The sequence below is a fragment of the Acanthaster planci genome, linkage group LG19, assembly GCF_054643075.1.
Source record: "Acanthaster planci isolate LZ-2023a linkage group LG19, COTS_SCS, whole genome shotgun sequence".
NCBI classification, from domain to species: domain Eukaryota; kingdom Metazoa; phylum Echinodermata; class Asteroidea; order Valvatida; family Acanthasteridae; genus Acanthaster; species Acanthaster planci.
Genome location: NC_141795.1, coordinates 8,481,606 through 8,499,412, shown reverse-complemented (window position 1 = coordinate 8,499,412; position 17,807 = coordinate 8,481,606). Strand labels below are relative to the sequence as shown.

General features: G+C 41.9%; 1 protein-coding gene across 4 annotated transcripts in view; it reads right to left on the bottom strand.

Moving 5' to 3' along the window:
* LOC110984490 (disks large homolog 5-like) overlaps positions 1-17,807 on the bottom strand; it is a 66,039-nt gene that overhangs the window by 35,288 nt on the left and 12,944 nt on the right. Inside the window, exon 1 of one of the 4 annotated variants that reach the window (XM_087149139.1) lies at positions 3,353-3,717. The exons of 1 other annotated variant lie outside the window; for it this stretch is intronic. The gene's annotated coding sequence lies outside the window, so the exon portion shown is untranslated. Of the gene's footprint in view, positions 1-3,352; positions 3,718-17,807 lie in introns of those variants that run through there. 2 more of the 4 variants (XM_087149137.1, XM_087149138.1) reach the window with 2 other exon arrangements.

The following is a 17,807-nucleotide window of genomic DNA, read 5'->3' as shown; positions in this document are numbered from 1 at the left end:
CTTCAAGTCAGTTAATCTCACATGCTAACCCTGTTAACAGTAACATGTACTTTAGGTCGCCACTGATGATGACCTGTTTAATTTTGTTAAATCAAGGAGATTAATTAATTCATTAATCAGTAACAACTCTTAACTAGTACAAATAAAAGTGTGTTAAAAGTGGTCTATTTCATTTGAATATCCATAAATGTGTTGATGTAAAGTTTGAGGTTGCCAGTTTTGTCCTCGCAAAGCCCCAGGTACCGGTAAATGTAGGTCAGATTACCACTGATAGACAATTGTTCTTCTTGGCCTTATGGCTATTCATATGCTCCTTGGTATTTTGTTACATGTTTTGACAAGCCTACATGTGCGGTAAAATTTGCTGGCAGATCAGAATACAGTGAGCAAGCTGTTATTAGATTTCAATGGCTAGACAATTACTTTTCACAGTTACATTGCATTTTCCGAGCTTAGAACTGTCGATCTTGTTTTCACTGAATCTCGTGTAAACTTACGCCAATTAGTCGCATCTTTTCAACATATATAAGTATAGAGACCAGTTCAAGAGTACAGATGGCTTGGGGATTACTAAATTTTTTCGGAATATAAATTCCACATTTCCCTGGCAGAAAGAAAATATCACATTGCTCTCGCAATGAATGTTGGACCAAATAACGCATCGATCATGATTGGGAACATACTAGGAGTGGAGCCATTAATCATGCTAAAAATTAACAAATGCCGTTGTCGCTACGAAGCAGCTGCACTGGAATTGGTTCATTAGATGAGACTGTGAATGTAGTCTCAGTGTACATGTACTAAAGGACCAGCAGAGCTCTTTCCGCAAGGTTAATTACATACATGTGAAAATTTAACAAGGGAGAAACCGGTGAACAAGATACAGTACAGTGTACAGAACTGTGCAACCCAAAACCTGGAGATACTGTGCGGTACACACTAGGAACAGGTACATGTACATGACATTTTAGTGCCAACTGACTGAAGATCTTTAACTAACACGTATCGTGGTAGATTTTTATTGATAAATTCAAAGGGTCTGTGGAGTCCAAATTTTACTGTTTTTTTCAGTACCCCTCTGTTTCACATAACTTTAACTGCAATTTCTGTTTTGCTATTTTAACAGGTTTTGGCATCTTTTATGGTTTTTATGCCAAAACGAATTTCCGTATTCATAAGGGACTGTGCTGTCATCCCAGTGAAAAAGCCTCAATGTTGCATCAACATGTGCACAGAAACAATTTCCATATTCATAAGGGACACTGTGATGTCATCCCAGTGAGAAAGCCTCAATGTTGCATTGATATGTGCACTGTAAACCCTGTTTCAATTCTTGATATTCTGCTGTGCCAAATTTATTCACTGGGAGATTTACTGTTGTATGAATACATGTACATGGCTATGAGCCAACAAGTAACCCTTTCCAAGGAATAATCTCCTAGATTAAGTTTAGGTTGACAATTTGAACAGAAAACACGAACCGAACAGCGGCTTCCATGAGTGACATCACAGTAACAGCGCCCTCAGTTGTCCAGAAAAGCATGAACAATTTAATATATTTCTTAAAATGCACTTTTTATTCCCAAAGGCTGTCAAGTGCAATGTTCCATACCTGAAGAAGAATATAAAGTTGCACAAAAGGTGCACATGAAAGATTCATGGCACGGACCTTTAAAAATAAGGCATTTGCGAGTTAAATTTGAGTAAAATCTGGTACACTGGGTTAACAATTTGAATTCCCAAACTAAAGACACTGGCTGTACATGTACCTTGTGCTTTGGGGCAAGCTTTTGCATAGCGACCACCATCTCTGGAATGGACTGGTTCCTTTGTGCCCGTCTTATCCATTGAGTGTATTGCTGAAAGGCGTCTTTTATGAAACTAAGCAAAAGCTTGCCTCGAATTACAAGGTATAGCAATAGTGGTTTTAGTATGGAGAATTCAGATTGTTACGTTCATGTGAATTTAAGGAACTCAGTGTACCAGATTTTATTCAAATGTAACTCACAAAAGGCTCATTGAAAGATACATATTATGCATGTACATGTATGTGCTCTCCACTGCACTGCAGCTGATTTTATTTTTAGACTTTAAATCTTTAATTATTTATAGCTACTTTCCATTTTTAATGTTAGGACTGCTTTGAGGCTGTATTGATGAACAATTCAGTCTTAAGCTTCTTCGCATAGTTTACCGTCATTCAATGCATGTGACTTTATTTCTTGCATGCTGGATGATGGGCAAATTGTGGTTCAATCTCAGGGAGATCGAACACAGTCCATGATTTTTTTAATTCTGTGATGTCAGCCAGTTTCTTTCAACAGGTGTGAAACAGGGGCCGTGAATTGCTGGATGACTTGAAACACCTGCAATCCAACAATCATCCAAGTGACAGGGCTTGGCATTCGGATCCTACCAGAAAAGAAAGCTTGGGTTTCCCCTTCCTGACTCATTTTCTTTCATTAATAGCACACTTGCCCTCGCATTGGTACCGTGACTTTGTTTAGAAAAAAAGGCCATTAAACTAGCATCATGACAAATCCGACTTAATACTCATGCATTAATCATGACGGAAACTTGATCATTTCCCTGTTCAATTACCGGTGCGACATCTCATCTCAAGTGGCCACTAATGACATGAGGTTTCTTGACAGTCAAATTGAAAACACCTATAGCTTTTGTGTTCCCAATATGACTTGGAGCCGACCGACGACATGCAGGTACAAATACATGTAAATTCTTGGAGCCAATTTCACTGTCAAGCAGGGAGTCAAATGCACCTCCACTATTAAGACCGCATGTGCATTCTCCTAGCCACGTACCTGTACATGTACATGATTAGGTGAATTCATTAAAACCTGCTTAAGTTCTATGCAAATTCGTCCAATTTAAACAATGCAATGAGCACAGATGCAATTTTGTGTTATGTAACACTCGGCAATACACTGGTACCGCTGCATACATGCATGTACATATGCCTGCATCACTTGAAAACCATCTTACATTGTATGTACAGTACATATCCCTGACTTCATTAACTGAATCCGTACAGGTTCCCAGAGCACATGATCTATGCTACATGACTGTAGGAATCGATCGTGTCAACTGTTGAGCTCTTTTTGATCGATGTTGCATCTAAACTATGAACTGTAACTATGAACACCAACTACAATCCAATCACGTAATTCACATGAAACCTTTCACCGAGTGAAAAGTGTAAAATTATCTGTGTAAAGAAATTACTCAAAATCAAGGAGACGTGCCTCTACAACGCTGTGACTGAAAAACATAAACGAAATATAAAAATCACTTCTCCTTAATGATATGCAACCACTATTGTACATTTACAAACCCATGTCATCCATCCACAACGCCGTAAACATCCTGATGACGCTCTCCAAAAGTAAGAAAACTGAAAAAGCCAGTGCTCTTAAAAAAGAGAAGAAAAAAAACCCAGCGCACCAACTGCCAACTTCCAGCAGACAAACAAGATCCTCCAGACTCCAGAAGCCACTCCGGAGTGGCACACCGGGGAGAGAGATTGAAGCGGTTGAAGATTCAAGCGGACGAATGCACGGACGAACAAATCAACTAGGCCAGCCGCATCCTTGGGCTTCCTCCTCTCGAGTGACAAGAGATGAACATCATCTCCCCAGCCTGTGACAGCATCAAATGAGAGATGCACGTTGCCTTGGCTGCACTCGGGACTCTGGAGAACCACTCGAGCGGAGACTACCAATCACCAATCCGCATACACATTACAATATACCTGTGCACTCTCCTTTCCAGGTGCCAGCACAAGTCCAACCAACCACACACATGTACATATATACCAGCTACGTCAACCATGCTAATCACTGGGCCGGGCCAAGCAGAAGTATGACTGGCTCCCTGGACTCCCCGGTCCCATGTGGGCCATTGATTATCATTATGACCGCACTGATGGAATTGGGTTCCAGCCCACGAGATGGATTGGAGCATTACCCTCAAACCTGTGTGTGTAATATCCACAGTACATGTATATTTATGTACAAGTCCAGTCTTCATGCAATGCATCACAACAGGATGAAATGGCCTGTGAATGATGTACTGTAATCATGTTTTTTTAAGTGCTTTTTTACATTATGACGGGGCATATACAAGGTGTAATTTTGATTATGGTCCCTTCCATTCCAATGATTAATTAGCCAGCTTCAAGTAGTGGAGCGAGAGTTTAAATAATTAAGGCATCCTGGATGTTCATTAATTATGTTGAAGCTACAAAATTACTCCACGGTGTTAACCAATTCTAATGAAACCCTGAGAGATTCAGTAAAGCTGATGAGGTTCATAGTGTCAAGACCCTCAAAAATTCAACAACGTTTATGGTCCATTTTCAAAGCTTTTTTATTGACTTCCATAATCATTATGTGCAATTCTCCTTTGATGTGATATTGACGTAACAGTGATAACAGTCTGTGACTCACAAATTGGTGCGCTTAACGCAAAATATTGAAACGTGTCTCGAAAAATCCAACACAATTATAAAAAATACAAGATGGAAAAGATGACAATCTAATGACTTTTAATGACTTTATTCAATTTTCTGCAAACATTTAATGACTTTGCCGGGAATTTCATGACCACAATCAAATGTAAAGATTTTAAAAGGAATTTAATGACCGCAACGACCCCTGTACTGTTGAAAAAGATGATTCCCTTTTAAGAGATTTATTGACTTGGGTCTTGATGATGACAGCATTCTGCAAACCCTCCTCGTCCACTGGAGACTAAAGACAACCCGCAAACCTATTGAACCTGCTTATTTTTTTAACTAAATGGTCAGCTTTTTTCTTGTGATGAAAAATAAAAAAATAACTGGCCAAGCGACATACCATGAAAGGCTGCAAAATTTCCCCCCCAACCATTTATGCATTTGAAGAGCCTGGGCTTAACACTGTAACAATGTTATAAAGATACTGAGGGTGTTTAATTAACACTAAAAGTTTTTGTTGTGTAATTTTTCCTCCCAATCTTTCTGCAGGAAGAAAAGAAAGAGATGTAGGACGAAAAACTGAGTGACTAAAAGGAAAGTTATGACGAAAAGCACGCGGTACACCGCCTTGGAGTTTACGTGCTGCCACTTCACCACAGCTTGACAAATAAATGCTAATTATTATTACGGTGTTGCTCACTGTCAGTGACTACACCTGAGACACTGGCCAAAACAACCTTTGCTAGGTGTGATGCACTTTCATACAAATTTCAGCCAATCACAGTAAGCCGTCCACTGCCAGGGTAGGCAGTGTAAATCAATGCTCAAGCAGTCTTAATGGGCCGGCACGGTCCACCCTTCTCTGGGAATATTATTACGGCGAGGACGAAACCTTAGAAAGGGGATTGCCGAGCACCGGTGAAACAAAAGACTGAAGTCAAAATACGTGACAAAAAGGTGTGAGAGTGCCCGGTGCCCCGTCGGTGAGTCATCTTCGGCGATCACCTTGATTCGCAGCCGTGGCATGTGCGCACCTATGTATCGCATTCCTCGAGGGCCACTCAGCTGGACAGCTTGATCCATTTCTCCTTCCTTCGGACGCGCTGCCCAAGATGACAGAATCCAGTGACGGAAAGGTGGGCATCGGGGGGGGATAATAGCCAAAGTCAGGAGGGGTCGGATTACGAGTGGGCGACGGGCGCAGGTCCTGAGGACATGTATGTAAGGTGTTTGCCAAGAAGGGTCTGTCTCTAACAGAGCTGCCAAAAGTCAATACACAGGGTATTTGTGTAAATTTGGCGAGGCACAATTACGGTACCTACACTCCCACCGTGGCTACTCCCAACAGAAGGTTGACAACTGTAAGACTGCTTCGATGAGAAAAGTACATTTACACCACAGTTAATACTTGGCCTGAATGGATGAAGAACTAAGCATTCATTGAAATATAAAATACACGTAACTAGTTACAAGAAGCCAAAAGGTACGTGTTTATTTCAGAGATGGCAGAATATTGAACCCACAATTACATTACAAGACTTTTGTTCTTAATGTGATTTACACAGGTATACTTTCCTACTAAACGCATTTGTCAGCATTTTATCTACACGTGAATCGTTTTTTGGTTCTTTCTGTTCTTCTTCGAATTCCCAACATTATGGCCGTCCTCCACATGAATACAATGACTTGAGTACTTTTCATTTCGGAACAGTCTGGGTATTGGCAGGAACATGTCATACAACATTTGGAAGCACAGACAAAGCATGGTAACAAAATCAACCCCCAAAAACCTTAACCCGCCTGCAGATTAGAAGCATCAGAACATTTCAATACGTGCAGCATTTTCACATGCTTAACTTGGCATCCTTTTAATAGACCGTGGCAAGTACGTGTTCGTGTACATGCCACTGCAAAGGAGCCTTGTTTTCCACCTGAGCTTCTCCGACAAAATAAACCATCCCTGGCGGTGCACCCTGCCGAGAAAATTTCATAAAAAAATACCGTCCCCCCGCTGAACGGAGCGAGGGGAACAGGTGCAGACAGATCGGCCGATGCTCGAGTGAGCACTCGAGGGGAGAACCGAGTACACGACACAACATTGGAGCAAATCGGTGGACGATGGAATAAAGGACAAAAATCTCGACACGATTAATGAGTAACATTTCTAATTGGCCTATTAGTGCACCGATGAAGGTGAGAGGCCAGATGAGGCTAGGGGCCATTTCCGTTTGTGCTGTGCGCGTGCTGAGGTGTGCACAAATGGTTTGTGAAGCAACGTCTGCGTACCTGAGGACGAATCAATGAGCAGCGAGTAGTCTGCCTTCAATCAGGGTGGATATGACGAAGGAAAGGACAGAGTACAGACAATCACCTCATTTTTCATTTTCAGAAGGACTAAAAAAGAAAGTCACGGCCAAAACTGATTGCTTCACTTTACACCTAGGCTCTACAACCAAAGCCCTTACCCATGTACATGCATCGTGCTCTGTGGGTCTTTCCAGAGCTAAAATGTCCTTAAAATAACCTTATACATGTACACAGAAAAATTCTACCACTTTTAGGAGCCTCTTCTGAAAGTACAGATAACTCAATTTTCCCCTGAGCATTTCTGAAAGTGAAGTCCCCAAAAATTAAAAAACATGTACTCGTAAAGTATATACCATGAGAGAAATAAATGAGAGTATTTTGGATTTACTGTTTTCATATACGTGAACATGTACAATTGTACATGTACGTACATGTTGTAACATAACACTACTTGCTTGCGAATATGTTTGCGGATTACTGTTTAAAGACTTGAGGGCAAGAAGTGAACAAAGTGAAGAGAATATCTTTCCGCTGACGAAGTTAAGAAGACTTACTTGTAGCAATCTCACCTGCCGGTAGATAGCTCTTGGCCAATTTTATTCGGACTTGCGTATCCAATTTCGCACATAGTCCGGCACGAGCACCTCTTACTTCTAAAATTTTATTATATTCTGCCCTGGAGGCCAAGAATTCTTGCATTTCATGAATACGTTTGTTTTTTGGTGTTCCTGAAGGTGGGATGCGGTTCATCTTTAGCATATGATCTTTTCCATCAAGAGCAACGACGGCGTTGTTGGACAATTGATGAATGATAATGGACGGAAACGGAATCAAACGCTGTGAAAGTGCTCCTTCAACGTTGACAGGAATCATCTGAGATTTCAAGGATTTGAAGGGAAGGGATGCTGGCACTCAGAACTCAAAAATTCACTCAATGAGTTTAGAGTGAAGCCTACAAATGAGCAGCACTGAATTCTCACGAGTCGAGGCTGATCACTTGCACAGCTTATACAGAACATGTTGAACTTTCCACGCATACTAACACTAACCCATCTGAATATTACAACAAAGTTTAAGGGTGGTTGAGTGTTGTTGCATTCAGCAACCCACGAATGGCCGAGTATACTGAGCCAGCCACCGACCGGGCTGTTGTTTGTCCAGTGCCCTGCTCACTGCCACAAAATCCAACACTGAAGTTTGTTGCATTCGGCATTTCAACCGTGTTGCATTCTGTTGCATTCAGTAGGGCTCTCATTTCAACTGTGTCGCATTTTGTTACATTTAGCAGGGTTTTCATTTCAACCATGTTGCATTCTGTTGCATTCAGCAGGGCTCTCATTTCAACTGTGTCTCATTTTGTTACATTTAGCAGGGTTTTCATTTCAACCATGTTGCATTCTGTTGCATTCAGGAGGGCTCTCATTTCAACTGTGTCACATTTTGTTACATTTAGCAGGGTTTTCATGTCAACCGTGTTGCATTCTGTTGCATTCAGCAGGGCTCTCATTTCAACTGTGTCACATTTGTTACATTTAGCAGGGTTTTCATTTCAACCATGTTGCATTCTGTTGCACTCAGGAGGGTTCTCATTTCAACTGTTTCACATTTGTTACATTTAGCAGGGTTTTCATTTCAACCATGTTGCATTCTGTTGCATTCAGGAGGGCTCTCATTTCAACTGTGTCACATTTGTTACATTTAGCAGAGTTTTCATGTCAACCGTGTTGCATTCTGTTGCATTCAGGAGGGCTCTCATTTCAACTGTCTTGCATTTTGTTACATTTAGCAGGGTTTTCATTTCAACCGTGTTGCATTCTGTTGCACTTAGCCGGGTTTTCATATCAGCTGAACTGTATTTTGTTGCATTCAGCAGGGTTCTAATTTCCTAATTTTAATTGTGTTGTATTCCGTTGCATTGTTTTTCTATTACAAAACCTGATCAGGGCTGAGGCTGAAACTATAGAAATTTTTGATAAAAAGCTGTCCTGTTATTAACCCTCCTATGCTGAAATCACTCTTTGGGTTATTTGGTGAACACCTCAAAGAGGCACAGCTGTGTCATGTTGTGCATTGCACCAACAGTCCCTCACAGGAATATCAGATTTCACTTTTGTGCTGCCCAACAACTGAGCTTCACTGTTTCATGTGCATAATTGTGCAGTAAACCAAATGCAGTGAAGAGGACTGCACAAAAGACCCTGGGTCATTTTGTGCTGACAACCTACTGTGTACACACTGAACCTGTGCATGTTTGAATTCCATATAGAAACTACATGCTCACCAGTGACTGTGGGCATTTGTGCACATTTGTGCTGTAAAACCAAAGGAGGGTTAAAGACCACAATAGTGCACATTTATGATTACACATGTACGTGTTTTTGAACACTGATTGAATGTTGAATGCATTTTTTTCTTATTCAACTTTCAAACTTAACTAATCTGAAGAAAATTACATGGAACTGCAAGTGTGCAACAGACGAAACAACTCTAGGAAAAAAATGGAAGCAGCCCCTTAGGGTAAAAGCTCCATATGAAAGACCGATACGTAAACAGTTGCTACAATTTTCCAAAGTACAATTACTATTTGATTCAATCTCAGCCCCGCCCCCAAAAAAGAGGCAAGGCTCTTTGATTTCTACAAAGAGGAGCAATCACCAAGGTAAACAACTGCTCCGTCACGCGCACACACACTATTTTGCCATCAGGCAGGAAATTTGCCTCGGCGAAGCATAGCCAATTTGACGCTCGACAGCGTTATCAATGTCCAGATAGTCGACCAGACGGCCGGGAGAAATGATGCGTGGCTCACTCATCGCTTTTGTGGAACCCAACATAAACATGTCTGTACGGTACATATGCCCCACGTGAAAGTACTGGCACTATATGAATAATGAATAGGATAAACGTATACGTTAATTCATAAAATACAACATTTCACAAGGGCTAAGTGGACAACGTGCATGCAATGTCGACAATTTGCTACATGTACAACACTTTAAAACCATTCAATTTTGATCATAAAGACAACAAAGAAATTGACTGGAACGGGATTCGAACCTGCGACCTCTGGAACACTGTACCTATGCTCTACCAACCGACCTATCCAGCCCTACGTTGGTAACTCTTCCCACTTGTCAATATCACTGTTCGGGGGACAATTCAATTTTGGTTAGAATGAAGCACTGTACACCATGCGCATTTGAATGTGTGACAAGCGTATTTTTAAGGATATATACAAGTGAAATGAGGTCCATGGAAACAAGCACAGAAAGCTACAACCCTGGCCAAAACTGGACCCCCCCTCCCGGACCCCTCTCAATGCTGGGTCTCACTGCACGGTCTGCGCTCCAGCTTGAGATGACAACACTGACCGTGAGAGTGGGAGACCTGCAATAGGGTACGGCTATTGACACGTGTCCCAACAGCTTTGTCCAGGATTGTAGTTCTATTTTGTGACATAGTTAGTTCAAACACTTCAAAAATTCAGTTGGGCAAACACTTTCTCAGTTCAAGGTAGAAAATTAAAAAACACAGTCCTACCGTGTATTTCTTGAATTGAGACAGTGTTTGCCCTGTTGGCCAAGCTACATCAAACACAACAGGGTCTTTTGTAAGCGTGCGGTACTGCATGTACTGTGCGCTATGTACATGTACACTGTACATGCATCGTTCTGGCGATGACGTCATCCAATCAGCCTGGGAGCTTGATTGGCCAGAAGGGCATTTTCTGTGGGCAGGAAAATTGCAGGATCTTTTCATTCATTTTGGGGTCAGAATTAATGGGGTAAACATTAAATTTATGATGTTTTTGAAATGGTTACATATTTAGTGTTATTTTGAAATACTTCACGCGAACTAAATGTTTTCTTTTTCTGTAACCCTTCAAGTATTCCTTCTTATTTGTGAAACGCAAATTTCAGGAGAGTAGCGCCGCCATTTTGTCGCAAGTACATTTTCAACTACTGCAGTATTCACAGTGAATGTCCAATAACTTGAAACTATTGTGCAACTCGTCCAGTGACTTCGTGTAAAATTCAAAAGCCCAAGTTATTTAGCATAAGACTGGGACTGTCTCACAAGGGGGAAAGTACTAGCATGAAAAAAAAAATCTCATTTGGTGGGGGAATTCACCAGGGGATAGCACGAGGCGTGCAACCTCATCCATCTATGATGACATCGCGAGGACGGTACCTGGCCGTCTTGGATCACTCGTGAATATTTGATAGAGGAAGGGATGCACGCGAGAGAACAAGCCCAAGGGTTGATGGGAGACACAGGTGATGCCATCTCAAGACTCTCGCGAGGAAACCAGCAGCGATGGAGATCAGGGCGCGTGATTTGCATTCAAATTGCCAAATTCTGCTCATGGGGGACTGGGTATTGCAGATGGTAACTTCTGCAACAGAGTCATTTGAAGTCAGTTACGGTTTGTCTTTGATGACGATGTCATCACCTTTCACCTGTCACCTCCCATTTCGACATCCTCTATACCAGATGCCCAATCCAGGGTTCCTGCACCTAAAGGACAAATAAATTTCATGACTTTTCCGTGACCAAATTATGAAAATCCGTGACCCAATAATGCAATTTCTCGGATGATCCGGACTTTTATAGTTGCAAATAAAATCACACATTTTATGCACTTATATCTGGTAACAGAAATCACACACTGTTTGAAAAATTCCATGATTTTTCCATGACTTCAGTCATTTTTACAAAATGCCATGACTTTTCCAGGCCTGGAAAACTAAAACAAATTTCCATGACTTTTTCATGACGGGAATCCTGCCAATCAGATCTGTACAGTGCTTGTTCCCTTGCTTTCCACCTTCAACCTCTAGGGTGCAGGTTACAATCCACCCTGGTTCACCATAAAGCAGGAAATACATTGCACTTGTCAGCACTTGAGAGGGAACCGGGATGTTGCCAACCACCTCTGAAAAAAAAGTTTTTTTTGCTTCACTCTCTAACAAATCATTGACAGTAAGAAATCAAATGACTACCACTAAAACATCAGGATCCGCCCGTTTGGGTCCCCCTCCCCAACTTGCAAAATCACTGCCGCTGCTACTTGTCAGCCCTTAAAGTACGACAGTGAACTGCCTGGACTTTTTCATAATCAGCGCTCCGACAATCTCCTTCCAAATCTTGAAACTCTTCACTGACTTTTTGAATTCACTTACAGAATCAAAATTGTTTTGTTACTGACAGGGGTACATAAAACTCCGAACAAACTCTGTGGAGATATTTTACCAAATAAAAAAAAAAAAAACATCGGCAGAAATCATTGCTTAAAGGCACCAGACAGGCTCACTAGGCTTCTCACTACAATCACGAAAACTAAACTACTCATAAAAAAAGAAAAAAAAAAAAAAGGAAATGAAACACTGGTTTTTTCTAACTATCCGTACTCCCAAGCAATTTTTTTCCTTTTCAAGCTAAGAGGATTTATGGAATGAGAATGGACTTACATTGCAGCCCCAGGCTACAGTACAAGGATTATGATGCCCTGTACAAAGAGTTTCTCCCCCATTCCTTAATGCCCTGCACAGGGAGAAAGCCCCGGCTTAATAATCGGAACCAGCAAAATATCTCGCGGCAGTATTCTTTGGATCCAGTCTTGTTTTGGGGTAAAAGATCTGATCATATAATACCAACGTTGCTCTGCACTTGCAAACGGGTTGGAATTAAGTTCCTTCTTTTCCCGCTCGCTCCGGAAATTTCCTCAAGTCTTACTGATATTCCCAGGGTAGTACAAGTGCATTTTGTCTTCAACAACGGCATTCAAAACCATGTCAGTAACAAGTAAGAGTAATACACACCCAGCTAAACAGTTGCAGACATGGGCTCGGGAAGCCTTTCTAGTCACGGGTAGAAATGTAGAATTATGCAGTTTGGACATGTATGCAATTCTGGACACAAGATGTACATGTACACACGAGTTTGATTCAATGTCATAATGCTAACGAGTTCGCACTTTTTGTATCAATTTTATTTCAAAGGTGTTTGGTTGTTCCACAAAACTTACGTGCAATACTAGCTTCAAATTTTCACTTGGCATAGACACCTGTACAAGCAATCTCTTGTCTAGACAAAGTCGAAGCCACGATTCTCCAACCCCCCCCACCACCTACAGCTTCCTGGGCCAGCGCTGTCTTTCCTTCCTTCATCAAAGCCAATCTCCCGACAAACGACGAAACAAAACACTCGAAATCCTATACTGCGACGCGGCAGCCCTCACAATAGTGTAAGGATTCCACCTCCAGGACACGGCTTGAGTGTGGAATCTGAGAGCTCGGCACCAGTCTGTTTTTTTTTTTGGTCAGGACTGGATTTTTTTCTAATTTTCCATCTTTTTTTATTCTCCCTAAGCTAGGATTTCAGACTTCTATTGGCAACAAGCACAGGGGACTCTGCACAACGACTCCGTGGAGTGTTGATTGGTGGCTGTATCAGACTGGATTTACAGGTAGCCTGGTGCATGGAGTTTTTGATGATAAAATTGATTTTATCAAGACAAAAAAAGACAAGACAGTCCCTTGTGTGTGCCTGTAGGCGCAAAATCCAGAGCATTCAGAAGCACTTTAAGCTTGGAATTCTGATTGATTGGTACACACTTTCCATCCCAAAAACATCAGCGGAACAACAAACTACTCAGACTCTAGCAAAGTGGGGCTGGCCCAGCGACTCACATTCCATCGACTTCAGGGTAATTTTACCCGTAATTAATATCATCAGAAACAAAAATGAGACCAAATTACCACTAAACTCTGATCGAGTGAAACAAAAATATTAACATGTACATCTGTTTGTAAACACCGAAAGCTATGGGCTGTGTTTGTGAGCAAAACTGGAAACTTCAGATTCAACATACATGTACTTGGAGAACCGATGTGCTTCCTATGCAAAAACACAGGTGTACGGTATACGCACTACTCCTCCCGCACCGTAGCTGTGGGGGCACACACTGGACATTTCACCCATTTTCTGGGGACCGAAAATGTTGTGGGGACTCAGGAATGTCCCCACAGCTCGGTTCCAATTTCCCCAACAAAAGAACTTGTCCCCTGAACGTGGTGAATGCCTACCCATATACGCATATAGGTTTATTATGTTCATCTTATGGCTCAAACATTGAAGGCGTCAAATTAAAAGGGCCAAGTCCCGACAATGACAGCCTATCAGGATCGTTTGAGGAGGGAAAAAAATCAATGTTGCCAGCTCAGTCCTAAATTATGACTAATTCCCGAGCAAGGCCGACTGTTATGGGAAGTTGATTGCGTCTACACCAGGGTAGAGTCTACGCAGGTGATAGGGGGGATGAGTTGTTGATTGTTGGGGACGGGTAATGATCAGTTGAACTGAAAAAGTCAGAGAAAAAAAAAAGCCAAGCCAAACTCTGCACGTAAAACACATATTTGCATCTGCAGTTGTCTAAAATTTGCAGACTAATGAATTTCATGTCACTTTGTGATTCGTACTTCTGACATACATGTATTTTGGGGCGATGTTTTCACAACTTGGTTTCACACTTTGAATTGTTTAATTTTTACAAACGACAAAAAGTATATGTACAGGTACAACAGAAAAAAAAACTGCCTTGGAACAATCCTTTGTGCATTTCTCTGGCAAAGTGCCAGATAAATTCAGCGACTCCTTTGTTCTGGTTGTATACAGCTTAAAGAAGTCACAGACTATGAAGTACTGGGCTCAAAGTGTACGTTTGTAAAAATCCATGCAGCTCACAAAGATGAACATGCACTGCACATGTTGTAAACACTGTACACATACATGTACATGTGCATTATGTCGTACATTTAAATAGAAATAATGTGGAAAGAATGCAAAGTACATGTACAGCCCCCTCTGTTGACATCAATGGTCACAGTCACTTTGTTAAAAGGAGGCCGGAATGTCTAGCGCCCTCTGTTGTCAGACTGAAATAATGTATTGTCCAACAACAAAAAACACTTTAAATGCACAGTGGATTCTGAGGAACCTAAACCGGTACACATTCAGTTAACAACCCACCACTGATAATATGTGACCGGCTCCACAAAAATGGGTATTATGAGACAGTTTTTTTGAATTGAATTGGTTACACCATAAGCTTTAATTTGGTGTAGGTTTGAACCCTGTGGCATTTGGCAATCCGGAGATTTTTGCATAATCATATCATGCACATTAACAGAGTTGCTTTCAGAGACAAAGTCCTTTAAACAGAGGGAACGGAAAAAAGAAATCAGCCAAGAAGAAAATCTCTTGATACCCACAGCACCAGTTAGTTTTCTTGTGTGAATTGTGAAAGTACTGATATAATAGAAGCCAATAAACCGAGAAGTAACAAATCACCCTGTCCACATAAAAAAAGCTGTTAGTGTGAAAAAGCACAGTGTCCCTTCCTACCCCTTTTTTTGCAGTGCAGGTCACATATAGTTCTGCTCTGACAAGGAGTCTTCCTTAACCCCTACCCCCTAGGCTCTTGCACTAGGGAGCATACATGCACGGAACCCACCAGCCTTCAACAGATACATGCACATGTACATGTCTTTGTACATGTATGGATACAAGTCAATGTACCAAACCTGATAAACTCCAACAGAATGAGCCTGTTGGGTCCAAGCAGTACACGGTAGGATGACTTGCACGGAAGCAGTACCAAACCTGACAAAATCAAGCACAGCCCAATGCTTGGTAACAAGCCGAGCACTGCACACAATAACCCCTGTGTCCCAACTCTCTTAGAATCGAACACCATCTCCCTGGGGCCTTTGATACCAAGTCCAACAAAATCCAACAAGAAGGTCACTGGGTATGGTGCCAAAACTGCCCAAACCTAGCAAAACCTGCTGTTGGAGTTTAATGGATACTGGGCAGTTAAGGTTAATGATTCAAAACATTCTTCCCAATTTTAGTGTGTTCAACTTCAGCCCCAACGGATCAGCCCTACCCGTACATGTAATTCATCGATCCCAGCCATATCACCCACGCCTACAAGCTTGGCCTGAACAGAAAAGTCCCCAGGAACAGACGACCTTGCTAGACAAGATCCCCTCTGGATCGTTATTAATATGAGCCACAAATGCAGTGTGGGGAAAAAAACCTCAGTCAAGCGACAATAATCAAGGTGCTGGCTTCGTGGAGTTTCACAAATTTAACCAATTCTGATGGAATTGGACAGATCGCTCAACAACATGAGAGTTTCCTCAAACGCCTATTTTCTTTGAAAAGGACACAGGTTTTCCTGATTTTTCTTGGATTCAATTATAGTTCCGTGTGTACATGTATCTGTACGCATAAACATTTTCTTGTTTACACCGTGTACTTTCGAACCAAACGGAGTCTGCTCTTAACAAAGCTGCAAGAGCTTTTGATACCAAAGATCTGAAAATTTTGTAAGCTTGAAAGTTCTAACCTTGAGAGTCATTATTTCACAGTGAAAATCCCAGCAGGTGTGCAGTCACTGGGCATAAAATTAAAAGAAAAACTCTTTTCAGGCTACCACGTTGTCTACTCCACTCCAATCAAATGTCACCATAAATCGGGTAAAAGAGGGTAAGCTTCGTGTACGTGCAGCCTACACGTACCTTGACAGGCAACAGACATTCAACATATACATGTGTGTCAAAGAAAGGCCCTTTATCTGAAAACACAGACGCGACACCTGCTGGAGTCCCCCTATTGTTGTACCTCCACGAACGGGACACATGCGCAGCTAGACACCGTGGGGGAGGGAGGGGGAGGGCTCTGGCTTGGCACACATCCAACAACAATCCAGACACTTGAGCACGCACAAATGATGTTTGCCCAAACTTAGGACTTTGACCCAGAGCCAAGGAGGAAGAAACAAAAACGAAGCTAATAAATAGAACAGTGTTTGGTGTTGGCCACGATAAAAAGTGTGCTCCCCTCCAGATGCAAGGACAAGCCTGTGAGACCTGGCAGCACGCCTGGGAAATGCAGACAGCCAATTTCATGTCTGGAGTCGCCAGTCTCCATGTGCCGCGCGCTTCACTCTCATCTACGGCTTAAATGATTGCACCTTGAGCTCAAGTCTAAACACGCTGCATGATTTGGAAGGCGGTCTGTGCAAACGTGCAGTGGTAAAAATAAGCTCAGGGAGCGACATCAAAGTAAACACAAGTTGTATTCACTAATAGTCTTCTGCTTCTACTTCTGTCAAGTGATGCGCCAACTTCATATGCAGGTACTCGAAGGCTCAGCCACACTGAAATGGGAAGCAGGAAAGAACCACTAGGCCAACCTGACTCGTTTGTATTCCTCGCTCACTGATGTGAAATTTTCAAGTACATGTTTAAACACTGTCGAGTTGAACAGGAAGGCTTTAATTGAAGTGACTCCCCACTGAAAAAAAGTTGATCGATTGACTTATTTCCAGATGTCACTCTTTTGGATAATGAACAATTTATAGAGACTGCGATTTATACAAGAAAAAGATGAACGGTGGCGGCTGGCATGAAGACTAATCCTGTGCTTGGCCATGGCAGGTTTCCCATGTACATGTATGTACACATGTACATTCAAATCTGCCTTACGCACCTGCTCTTCCCCCTCGAGGTCCTACACTGCGCACCAGCGCTATGACATGGGCTGATTGTTAGTACTCCATTAAAATGGGACACCAAGTCACATTTCAAAGTGGTTGTGTCTGGGCACTACAGTGCTGAATCCCTGAAAATCAAACAAGCTAATGAAATTAGGACATTAGCACAAGTTAAACTTGAACCATTGGTACGTGTACGTGTACATGAACATAGATCGGTGGGTGAGTAGGGGCCACTGAGGACCTTTCCATCTCCAAAAGGAGCAGACAAAAAAAAAAGGGGTTGGTGAGGCTGGGAATAAGGAAGAGCAACTTTTGTAGTTTACTTCAATCCCTTCCAGAAGTGTAAAATAGACCTAAAATGTGGTCTCACCCCTGAGAAAGACCATATAAGGTTAAACGTATCAGAAAATATTTTTAAACTTGTTTGGCCCCCCCCCAAATTTTGACCCGCCACAGAGT